The sequence below is a fragment of the Silurus meridionalis genome, chromosome 8 (assembly GCF_014805685.1).
Source record: "Silurus meridionalis isolate SWU-2019-XX chromosome 8, ASM1480568v1, whole genome shotgun sequence".
Classification (NCBI taxonomy): domain Eukaryota; kingdom Metazoa; phylum Chordata; class Actinopteri; order Siluriformes; family Siluridae; genus Silurus; species Silurus meridionalis.
The window spans coordinates 15,148,482-15,161,878 of record NC_060891.1 but is presented as its reverse complement, the minus strand read 5'-3'; the positions used below and the strand labels follow the sequence as shown (position 1 = coordinate 15,161,878).

The following is a 13,397-nucleotide window of genomic DNA, read 5'->3' as shown; positions in this document are numbered from 1 at the left end:
CTAAAAGAAGCCCTGAGGAAAAGAAAAAGCGAATACCTAGGAGGAATCCCTTCCTTTGTGAAAGAAGACCCAGAGTGAATGGGTGAATGGGTAATAAGAGTCCATGTGACCCAAGCTAAGAGTCCAGGTTTCATCACACCTTATCAGGCAAGTCTGACCACTCCATGAGGCAGAACAAAGCATGAAGCAATTCACACTCTGTTCTCAGCTGACCTGCAAAAATAATTATGTCTATCTTTGTTTTATATGTATCTACACCAGTCCTCACTGTAAAGAGCTAAAAGGCATTGAGATCTGCCTAGATTTTGGAAACCAGAATAGATCAAGCACAAAATGCTTAATGCAGGAGGCAGTGATGTCTGGATCCGCACAACAAGAGCTTTGTTCCCTAAAGTCGAGCACCAACTTCACACGGCCTGTTCCAGCTTGCAGTCATAAAAATGGGTACAGTCACACACTGGCTTAACTGCCAAACTCTCTGACTTGAATGACCCGGCAGCCCCGATACGTTTCTGATATGAACCGGTAGAGGAGCTCATGTTATCACACTACTGCATCCTCCCTGAGAAAAAGAAAACACGCCTGCATTTTTCACACATTACTTGCAGCATCTGTTATCTGAGGGAGTGCACACTGATGAGGTGGCTGGAATTCTCACACGGTTACTCTACACTGCGCTGGTTAGGATCTTCAGTGAAGTGTGGGAACATCTGGATAGCGTATGAACTGTCTCGACTGTGGAGTCCCAATACTTTTGTCTAAATAGTGTGTGATTAGGTGATGATCATTTTCTGTCTTGATACACATTTATGTTTGACACATACACAACAGACAATGAATAAATAAATGTTTTGTTTTGTTTTGAAAGCAGAGCTTTTAACGATTTTTTCTAAATAACTTCCACTTAATGAACATGACCAGTTGAAGATGTGTGGGTAGGAAGGAAGCTGGAAAACCTCACGGGTTTAACAAGATTATATATATATATATATATATATATATATATATATATATATATATATATATATATATATATATATATATATATATATATATATATATATACACACACAGTGCCACTGGGATTTTGTAGTGGCACTGTGAGTTTATGATGATCACAGCATCAGCACCGATATTTCCACATAATATTTACTAAACCCGTGAATGAAAACACAGAATGAACGCTCAAAGCCTGCAGCGTGGTTTCTAGTGCAAAATGCACCCAACTCCTTTTCTTCTTTCATATCTGCCCACATGCATTTCTGATTCTGAAGCACACCATGACAGCGTTCCTCTTGGCCTCAAAACAGACGCAGCTTTTCATTTCCATATTATTCCACTGACATCATGGAGACACAGAGCAAAACGAATACCCAAGTAGTGATTTCATGATTCCAACATCAGTTCCTCAAACAATTAACCAGGTACTCAAATGCCCATACAGAAACTCATTTCAGGAGTATTTCTTGTTTCTTTTTTTTTTTTTAAACAAACGTTTGGCACAAAAGTAACTTTCCATCCACAATGCAGCCTGAATTACACTTATATAGACAGAAGTTTGTGCACCTGTCTATAAGATCCATGTGTGCTTTTTGAACGTCCCATTCCACATTTATTCTCCATTCTTCTGGATAGATGTTTCACTATATTTTTAGTCAACGTTCCAATTCATCCCAAAGGTGTTCAGTAGGGTTGAGGCGGAGTCCTATAGCAGACCACTCAAGATCTTCCACTTCATCCCATCATCCGGCAGCAGGTGTATCAATATGTCTCAATATGTTTCAATTGACCATGTATTATATATACATTTACCAGCCACTTTATTAGGTACACCTGTCCAACTGCTCGTTAACGCACATTTCTAATCAGCCAATCACATTGCAGCAACTCAATGCATTTAGGCATGTAGACATGGTCAAGACGATCTGCTGCAGTTCAAACCGAGCGTCAGAATGGGGAAGAACGGTGATTTAAGTGACTTGGAATGTGGCATGGTTGTTGGTGCCAGACGGGCTGGTCTGAGTATTTCAGAAACTGCTGATCTACTGGGATTTTCACGCACAACCATCTCTAGGGTTTACAGAGAATGGTCCGAAAAAGAGAAAATATCCAGTGAGCGGCAGTTCTGTGGGCATAAATGCCTTGTTGATGTCAGAGGTCAGAGGAGAATGGCCAGACTGGTTCGAGCTGATAGAAAGGCAACAGTAACTCAAATAACCACTAGTTACAACCGAGGTATGCAGAAGAGCATCTCTGAACGCACAACACGTCAAACCTTGAGGCGGATGGGCTACAGCAGCAGAAGACCACACTGGGTGCCACTTCTGACAGCTAAGAACAGGAAATTGAGGCTACAATTCGCACAGGCTCAACAAAATTGGATAATAGAAGATTGGAAAAACGTTGCCTGGTCTGATGAGTCTCGATTTCTGCTGCGACATTCGGATGGTAGGGTCAGAATTTGGCATCAACAACATGAAAGCATGGATCTATCCTGCCTTGTATCAACGGTTCAGGCTGATGGTGGTGTTGTAATGTGTGGGGGATATGTTATTGGCACACTTTGGGCCCATTAGTACCAATTGAGCATCGTGTCAACGCCACAGCCTACCTGAGTAGTGTTGCTGACTATGTCCATCCCTTTATGACCACAGTGTACCCATCCTCTGATGGCTACTTCCAGCAGGATAACGCGCCATGTCATAAAGCGCGAATCATCACAGACTGGTTTCTTGAACATGACAATGTGTTCAATGTACTCAAATGGCCTCCACAGTCACCAGATCTCAATCCAATAGAGCAGCTTTGGGATGTGGTGGAACGGGAGATTCGCATCATTTATGTGCAGCCGACAGATCTACAGCAACTGCGTGATGCTCTTATGTCAATAAGGACCAAGCTCTCTGAAGAATGTTTCCAGTACCTTGTTGAATCTATGCCACGAAGGACTAAGGCAGTTCTGAAAGCAAAAAGGGGTCCAACCCGGTACTAGTAAGGTGTACCTAATAAAGTGGCCGGTGAGTGTATATCCAGGCAGGTCTTGTGTATAAACCTCACATTTTACAATAGTATCCGGAAATGCCATCTTATCTTTATACCTGAACCACTAAACCACTTAAACTTGAAAGAAGAATGTGGCCATCTATATAACACACTTTCCCATGAGTGTCTAATAACATGATTAGGCAAGCAGATTTTTGCACATTACTCACTGTTAGCTGATGCCAGGCAAATAGAAATAGTGCAAACTAGGCTCACCCTTCTTACAATACAATACGATCAAATACAAACACTTCATACTCATTTTAAAAGTTCAATATTAATTGTAAGCGGAAGTAAAATCAGTGCTTACAACAAACAATCCAATTAGCTGTGAATCCATTAATAATAACTGCAATGGTTTGTTGGCCCATAACAGCCTTTAACATGTGACTTCAGAACTGATTTAGTTAAATGATGACACTATATGGACAAAGGTATTGGGACACCTGACTTTTCCAGTTATATGTGCTTCTTCCCAACCTTCTTACCAGAAAGTTGGACAGGCACAGTTGTTTAAGATGTCTTTTGATGTGGTATATTTTCCTTTTACTGGAACTAGGAGACCCAAACCTGTTCCAGTATGACAATAGAGTGGAACATCTTGCATGGCCTGCTATAGACCTCTTCATCCTACATTAGTACCTGACTTTACTAACACAAATCTCCACCGGCACACTCCAAAATATAGTGAAACATCTTCCCAGACAGGTGGATTATAACAATGTGGGAACTAATGCGAAATGAGATGTTCAAAAAGCACATACAAATCTTATGGACTGGTGTAGCACAATTTAGAATTGTAAGCCTGAGAAGTTACAGGCTTACAATTCACATTCATCTATAACAAGTAAACAAGATACAACCATTCATTTTTTTATTTTACATTTGAATTCATATTTTCCAATCACATACAGCACAGTGGCAAAAAGAAACAACTGGCTCAAATGATTCCACAGACCAACCCTACAATCCTATGGTCCAACGTTACTTCACTTGAATTCCAACCTGCAATCAGTTCCCATTTACTCTCTTATTAAAGAGGAAACAATACTTCCTTTCATAGGCAACAACACGTTTATTATTCCAGCGTTTGGTTTTGGAATAGATTACATTCCTGACTACCAGCATGTAGCTTTTAATAGCTGTCTTCAAATAAAGAAAATACAACCTGATGCGGTTTGTGGGTTTATTGGCAGATGGCGTGTAAATGATTGAGGAATTCTCCCTTCCTTATTTTACAAATGAACTGATAGATGCTAAAAAAAAAGGTGAGTAACAAAAAATAAAGAAACAGTCAGGCAGCTCTGAATATAACTGTTCTAATATCCAAACAACATTTATACTTCTATATTAGGACAAGGACGAGCACTCGTTTCCCAAACACCAAACCAAGAAAAGCAGCAGAGCTCACTGGTAAACAGACATGACCAAGCAAGCATTAGGAAACAGGAAATGTTACAATGCACATGCAAAATCAGGACGCCATCATAGAATTTCACACATCTTATGCATGTGGACATGTGTGGAAAAAAAGAAAAAAAATCTTTGTTTATTGTCGAGGAAGTGCAGACGTCAGGAATGCAGGCCGGCCGCTTCACAGCAAGAGACGACTACAGTAGTCTCTTAGCCAGGGTCAAAGTGACTTGCTTTCAGATTAACAGACTTGCACAAAGATGGCTTTCATCATCACTGACAGCTGAGACTAACATTTCAAGAGCTATTGCAAATTATTGGAAATAATTTAGAAAAAATTAAGAATTACTTTTTTTTTTTATCTTACATATTACATATATTTAAGATAGTCTACGACATATTACATACATACACATTTTATATATATATATATATATATATATATATATATATATATATATATATATATATATATATATATATATATATATATATATATATATATATATATAAAATTACATACATACAAACAAAATAACAAATGACTACATCCTTGTCTTCATGAACAGACCGGATTTGATGGTCCGAGCGAGCAATGACTCAGCAAAAAGAACAGATTTTGAGACAGCAAGGGGTCGAGGACTGCGCCTTCTGTCGGTTTATTAACTTGTCCCAAAACAACCTTATGTTTACATGGTCAGAATAATCAACTACATTATTAGGCAACAGTCATTTATAATGACTAAGCGATTATAAGGGCTTTTTTAACCACCATTTTCTCCCCAATTGGTAACCCTGCCAATTCTCACCAAAGACTGTGTCATTGTTCGCACCCAGAACAGAACCATTTTTACATCAAATCCTCTGAACATAATGCTGTCCACAATATTCCGATATTTTTTCAGCAGGCGTGATCGTAATTTTGTCCATGTTTTCAGATGGATGTTGCAACGTAGCTGTGGTGAAATAGAAAAATTAAGCGCCGTGTGAATAAAAAGCTGAGATGAGATTTTCCTTTGACGAGTCCCCTGTCTCTATACATATAATCAAACAGACAAAAGTTTGTGGACACCTGACCATATGATTTGTAGTTGCTGTTTGAACATCTCTTTCAGTCACTGAAGCCTCCATTCTCCTGGGAAGATGTTCCACTAGATTTTGGAGTTTGCTTGTGAAGATTTGGGTTCATTCAGCCACAAGGGTGTAAGTAAAATCAGGTACCGATGTAAGCCTGGGGTGTAGTCAGCATTCCAGCTTATCCCAAAGGTGTTTGATACGGTTGAGGTCAGCGCAATAGCAGGCTGCTCAAGATCTTCCAATCCAAACCATATAAACTACCATATTTTCCGGACTATAAGCCGCTACTTTTTCCCACGCTTTGAACCCCGCGGCTTAAACAACGAAGCGGCTAATTTATAGATTTTTCCGGGTTTTTCTCGGTTTTACACCAGTTTCCCACTGAATCCGCCGCACCACATTTGACGTTTGACCTGCCGCTCACTCAGACTGTCTTGGTAGGCTACTGTTTAGATACAAGCCGTGTAACAGACACTGTCTTTCGTTAAAGCCTGTGTAAAGTTAATTTGTTTCAATGCGGCTTATAGACAGGTGCAGCGTATTTATGTTCAAAATAAAAATCTTTGTAAAATTCAGTGGGTGCGGCTTATATTTGAGTGCGCTTAATAGTCCGGAAATTACGGGATATCTTCATGGAGCTTAATTTGTTTACAGGAGCACTGTCATGCTGGAACAGTTTGGTTTTGTTCAAGTGAAGGGAAAATGTAATTGTACCGCATCCAAAAACATTTTATTATATTTGTGGCCTCCAACTTGGTGGTAACAGTTTGGGGAAGAATATGGCTAGAAATTTCAGGTGCCCCAATACTTTTGTCCATATAGTGTTATAGGGTATGGTTACATTTTAGATATTCCAAGATGGAGAAAAAAAACGCTACACAGAAGACCAGAGTGGGCACCCATGATAATGTTTTTGAGGCAAGAGAATTTTTTTATTTTTTATTTGATGACTCACCCCTTATGTGTTGTACCTGCTGAGTCCACACTTCCCTACCCGATGCGTCAGACTGTTGGGTGGATGCTGTCCTAAGTCAGCCTAATGATACAGGGCTTTGCAGAGCTTCCTCTAGAAAGATTAGTCGCCTAGTCATCCAGACAACACGCCGGCCCTTCGCTCTTATAAATATGCATGTTTGCACGTCGCTAATGTTTACACATCAGAAAGATGTTCCCCTGGACACAGTGCTGAAGCAGATAGCTCTGATCCCTACAGCTCACCCAGCAACAGCCGCTGTTACCAGGGAACTAAGATCCAAAGTAGCACACACCCTCATGTGCCACAAGCAATGCTGTACTACTGTAACCGCGCATCAGAGTTATCTGTGGAAATCACACCATGTGCCTAGATGTTATTTATGGATCAGTTTAAAGTGAGAATTTAGCCAAAATAAATAAATAAATAAATAAATAAATAAATAAATAAATAAATAAATAAATAAATAAAGACAGTTCCGTTTAATCTTTCCCTCACTCCAAAAGGTTATCAAGATGCCAAGATGGCACCTGGGGGTTTATTAGAAATGATTTAATAGGACAGTGATGTTTGGGGGTGGGTTAGGGGTTTGTATCTGCACCAAACAGAAAGGAACGAGTCACGCTAAACATCACATGAGCCCCAAGAAATCATTGCTTTTCCCAGTCAACAATCAACATCCAGCAAAAACAAGTCTGTGAATACTCTGGAAGCCACATAACTCTTTTTCACCCAAAAAATAAAGGTATGAAATAAAGTTCATATCAGATATTAACAGCGTAAAGGGAAGTGTGTAGGGTGGTGTCAGTATCCATTACAATGTCATAACGATGACCGAGTTATATACAGTGCAATACACGAACAACTTCCTTCAAAACTATTAATAGCAGGCCAACAGGGTTTAAATAGGGTTTACTTATTGTTAGAAAAAAAACAACGGCCATATTTTGGCCAAATGCCAACTGTCCGAACGACGTTAACGCATTTTCACTAGAAATCCCATTTCATTTCAGAGACGACGATCATGTCTGATTTATTAAGTCACTGTGACTGAGCAATAAAAAAAAATTATTTTATTAACCAGCATTCTCTCACACACACACAAACACACACACACACCCTAATTTACATGATCAACTATATCATCACAATGTCACACATTCTATAAGAAAAAAAATTATATTCTTTGGTGCAAAAAACACAAGACACGCATGGGTTCCTCTTAACATTGTCTTTGGGGCCAAAATAATTTTGCAGAATTAGTGAGGTGGCAAGTTTACAATGTTCCCTGCAATTCATAGATCATAACTGACATTCATGAATTACTGTTTACTTACTATTAGAACTTGTGATGTACTATAATCTGAAGGGTCAATAAAAACAAAATATAGAAAACTCAAAAAAAAAAAAAAAAAAACATTGCGTCTGCATTGTGGGAAAACATTAATCAGCATATTCTGACCAACAGTTGAGAATTTCCACTTTCACAATAACATATTTAAAAAGAAGTACAGAGTTTTGGTGTGTCTGTGAAACATCTGGGTATTGTGATTCTGGTGTGTCTCAGTCATTAGTCGCTCAAGAATCCTGGCCAGTACGCTCACGTTTCAAACCGGTATATTACATCGCAACGCCTCAACACTCATCACTTTTTCACACCAAATGTATGGCCTGTCTTTTGTGTTGCGACACAATCTCTTCATGAGAGTGTGGTTTATTTGTTTGTCTTTCTGTCTATATTTAACTAGGCGAGTCTGAACACTACTCTCGCTCCAGTCCTGACACCATCAAATATTAGGAAAAGGCTAAACTGGCCGAGCAGCACTGAGCATGTAGGCTTTGCACAGCGGCTTTGCACAGCGGCTTTGCACAGCGGCTTTGCACAGCGGCTTTGCACAGCTCTCGCTCATACCCCCGTCTACTCATACAAGCTGTACTGATTCAGAAAGCATGATTCGGCAGGCCGTCGAGACATTTTCTAAGCAAACCCTTGCTTATGAGACCTAATGCAAATGCAAAGTAGAGGCAAACCCTTGCTGCCACTGAGCAGGTCAAAATATCCAGCAAAGCCTTGTTTGTTTTACTTCAGTGCCAAATGGCTGATGTGTGGCGATAAGATCAAATCGCAGTAGCGTCTCCAGGACAGTGCCAGCGTCGTGTACCCGAGTGTACGAGTGTGATGTCTGTGAAGCGGCACAGCGGGCAGTGGCAAGGTCTCGGCACGTCTCAGTGCTCGTTACAGCATCGCCGCTTGTCACTATTCGCTGAATTGCTGCTATGCAAACTTGGAGGCTTTGATACCCCTTTAACACCCCACCCAAGAATAATTAAACAATATAGAATGTGGCTTCTTCCTGATCCAGTATTGGGTTGATCATTTATGCTATTCGGCAGACATCATTCTCCAGAGCGACTTTTATCGTAGTTACACAACTGAGATATTGAGGGTTAACGGTCTTGCGCAAAGGCCGAGCAGTGGCAGCTTTGTGGTCCAGGGATTTGAACTCATGACCTTTGGATCCAAAGTCCAATGCCTTAAAAACTAAAAGGTACCACCTCCCCTGGGAAGTAGCTTCAGTCATTACTATAACACTAATTAGAATTACATACGACCAAAATTTATTTGGTTGAACAGGTTTGAAATAAGTTATTAAACGGAACATTGTATCCTTATATTTATTATCTGAATCCACCATCCCCTTGATCAAGTATTTGAATCACAGTTCGCTCCTGGTGCGTAAGGACAGGTGGCATAACCTTAGGAATTCAGCACAACCTCAGGAATCTTGATTTGTTCTTGCGAAAACCTTTGCACATTAAAAAGGCACAGCCACAGAGACACGAGCTGGGGCAGAGTACAGAGTTCCTTCGTGAAAATCATTAACTTAGCATTAGACTGAAGCGGTACGCGTCTTTATTTCAGTCTCTTAATACGCCATTGTTATCCAAGGTGGTTTAGACATGTGTCAGGATTTAAGATGAACTCTCGAGTGTCTGGGCCTCGCAGACTGGCAAGACAAGTCTTACTGTTTCTCTTCTCGTGCTGAAACAATACACCTGCACCCGAGTGGATATTAACTCCTGCATCAAAAAACCAGCACACTTCAGGCCATTATACACAATACGCTGTTAATGAAAAGCATCTTTACTGGGAAAATATTGACTGGTAAACAGGGCGATGGCGTTTCCGAGCAAACGGCGTGAGGAAAAACAAGAATTCAGCGAGTGACTCAGCCAATCTTTAAGACTTAAAGAAATAAAACAAGAGCAAAAATCCACATTGCAGTTGTGGGCTTGTTGTGTAAACCTGTAGCTACAACACTATGACCTCTGGAGCAAATCTTATCTGGAGCTTGCTTGAACTTTAGTTTACCATCATCTGGCTTTCAAAAGCTCGAGTTCCCAAAATCAATTGATCATGGTGATGGAAGGAATTCCAGCACTGGAACAAGATTAAATAACATCAGAGAGAAGACATGGTTAGGAACCATCTGAACATGAGTTACACCAAAACGACACCTTTTTATGTTTTCCACTTTACAGCAGCTGATCTGCTCCAAGTGAAACCAGCAAGCACTCAAAAATCATTTAATATACAGCATTTGAAAGTGTTTAAACAGATTCCATTTGAGTTTCACCATGTAGCGAAGTTGTGCAGATGTGAGGACGCTATTGTACTTAGCTAACCTGCATCTACACGGTTATAGTTCGTCATTGTAAACTTTCCTTTACGCACCAAATCTATACATCCTAATAGCCGGTTAGTTAGCTAGCTTACCTAGTTTAGCAGTTCTGCACGCCACCTTTACTGCTGAACATATTCAGGCTGCTTAGCTAACTTAGCTAATATATAATGGTATTTTATTATGGTAGTCTGTATCCAGGTTTCAGCTTGTTAGCTTCGGCTTGCTGACAGCTACATGTACAGTGTGAATCAGAGAGTTGGCTTGTCACGGGCAAAGGCGAAAGATACCGAAACGCCACAGCTTCAGTAGCTTCATGTAACCAAGTCGGATAAGTTCGCTTTCGCCCAAAAACCCTACGTTTTTATCCAAACTAAGTCTTCTACATGGGGTATTAGCTACCCAGCAGCAGCCCGGGCTCAGTGTGTGTGTCACGGTCAACAAGTCGACCAGTGTTTATTAGCGAACAGTGCCGTTGGCTAAACAGCGCGCTAGTTGGCTAATCACATCATCCTTCTTTCCATACAGGAGCCGAGTTTAACCAGGTTCAGGACCAAGTCCCCTTCTTACCTGTTCAGCAAAATAAGCACACTTCGGCCTGTCCGTATTCCCAACCGGCTCGGACGAAATCACGAAACCCGGATGTGTAAATTCCAAACGTATGCGTCAATTTAAAAAAAAAAACCGCAGCGTCCCGCAGACCAGAGTAATCCTACACCGCCCGCTTCACCTGCCTGCCTGCCTCGGTACAGTGCGGCTGCGAGCCTGGTTCAACCAAACCTCGCCCTTCCTTAGCAACGCCCCGCCTTCATCTACATACCGGACACAGTATAAGACCGGCCCGTAAGAACCAGTCCCGCCTCCAGCTTCAGTCTGGCAGGAGTCAACCCTGCCTTTATTCACATACCCACCAAGAGTCGACACGCCCACCCAACGCCCCGCCTCCTGTTAGTACATCTTAGATTATAATATATAATCATTATAAATGCCCCCTTGTTAATACGGGCTAAATTGTAACAAATAATAAACTGTAATGTTCCCCTAGATAATACAGGCTATATTATTATATGTACTAATTATAAATCCCCCCCATGTTAATACGGGCTATATTATAATATATCTGCTTCTTTAGGCTTCTACCATTAGGGGTCGCTACAGCGGATTATACGTCTACATACCCTCCTGTCCTCTACATCTGCCTCTCTCAAACCAACAACCTGCATGTCTTCCCTCATCACATCCATTAACCTTCTCCTTGGCCTACTATATTATAATATACAATAATTATAAATGCCCCCCATGTTAATACGGGGTATACTATAATGTACAATTATTATTAATGCCCCTCCCCATGTTAATATGGGCTATATAATAAACACACTGTGTGTGTGTGTGTGTGTGTGTGTGTGTGTGTGTGTGTGTGTGTGTGTGTGTGTGATCATGATTATTTTATCGATCATGATGTAGAGTGTGGAAAATGTGGAGAAAATGCATTATATGCAAGTGGATTGCTCCACTCAGCAGAAGAATGTTGGTGGAAACATTTAAAATGTATTTTGAAACACTTATGACTGGCTGTAGGAAAATAATCGGCTGCTCTTTGTGGTAAAGGTGTTTTCAGGTGTAGGTAGTTCTGTTTAAATAAAGCACACTCCATCCTGTTACAGTGCATCAGATAGGGAACTAGGTGTAAAATGACCTTAGTGAACTCAAAAAAAAGTCTCAGTTCTCTGTCTATCTCAGACCACTTGCTCACACCACAACACCTATATCAAAAATTAATAGTGAATTTGTGTAACACCAAATCATGTCATTTAAAATAAATGCTTTACACTGATACTCTCATTTGAACGAAGAGCAGGCAAAACAAATTTGAAAAAAAAACACAAGAAGATGGTCGAATAAATTTGTTTTTCATGATGAAGAGTTACTGACTGTCTGTTTAGCTCATGTTTGAAAATACATGCAAACATTATGCACATACAATATATTTTGATGATCTAGTAATTATAAGAACTATAGTCGATTTACAGCATTTGGCAGACACCCTGATCCAGAGCAACTTAAAATTGAGCAGTGAGACAGGCTACAGGGTTAAGAGCCTTGCTCAAGGGCCCAGCAGTGGCAGCTTGGCGATGCTGGGATTTGAACTTGTGACCTTCTAATCCAGAGTCCAATGCTTTAACCACCGAGAAACCACCTCTGAGTTACCACAGTAACTATTGTTTCTGTCACTGACATAATACTATTATTACTGCTGCCTAACAACTTAAGCTGTGTAGTACCACAGCAATTTCATGAGCTATTTGTCATGTTGCTATCTAACACTGCATGTTGAAGAACCACATGACTCCATCTGAGTTGTTTTTCTGTTACAGTAGGTGACGGGACACTGGAGGACCTATGTATATTCAGCAGCTCTAAAGTTCTTTACATATAAAGCAAAAAAGTGTGAAGTAAATTGAGATCACTTTGTTTTCACAATCCACAAATCAAGTGGACCACAAAATGAAACCTGAAATGAACCATACCCAGGCCACCAACAAAGCTTTGTTTGCATGTGGGACACTTTGAAGAGGCCCGAGTTCATTTGCTGTGTTCCCATATGCAAATATAAACGTTTGACACCAGCACTGTAATGTTGTAATGTAATGTAATGTATTTTTAGTACACGTGCTGATTTTGCGTAGCTGCTGAAGTCCAGCTGTAGTCTGCTGTTTTAGTCGTGCTGATCTGTTTCTCTCTCACTCCATCTCAGTGGCTTTCCTAATGTTTCAGCTTCAGCTTTAAATTTTTATGTTCCCCATCAGTAAACACCTGCATATTGCTTTGGAGAGAGACAGCAGTATTCCAAATTTAGCCCTGTGTCTTGCATTTGAGACTCAAACAGACACCAAATGAGCCCGAGGTGCATTTGATCCATAGGTCACAACAACCTCTGAGGTGACCTTTAAATACCAATGTGTCAACAGTCAGCTGTGGCAACGTGCCAGTATTAAGGGACGCTTTTTCTTTTTTTTAGAACAATTACGGGATTACTGGGCATATTGTAAAAATTCTGAGAGAAGAGATGGACTAGGGGGGTTGAGAAGAAGATTAGAAAAAGTGGTAAAGTTCATATCATGAATGAATTTGAAAGCAGACATAGCATCAGATATTTCTGACGTTAATTTTAAATGTTTAGAACCCCATGCGTATACTGTATCTGC

General features: G+C 40.4%; 1 protein-coding gene across 1 annotated transcript in view; it reads right to left on the bottom strand.

The window, feature by feature from the left end:
- The window catches only part of numb (NUMB endocytic adaptor protein), a 47,111-nt gene extending 36,086 nt beyond the window's left edge, over positions 1-11,025 (bottom strand). The window contains 1 exon segment of the mRNA XM_046855475.1: positions 10,759-11,025. The gene's annotated coding sequence lies outside the window, so the exon portion shown is untranslated.
- Positions 11,026-13,397: the final 2,372 nt, after the last annotated feature.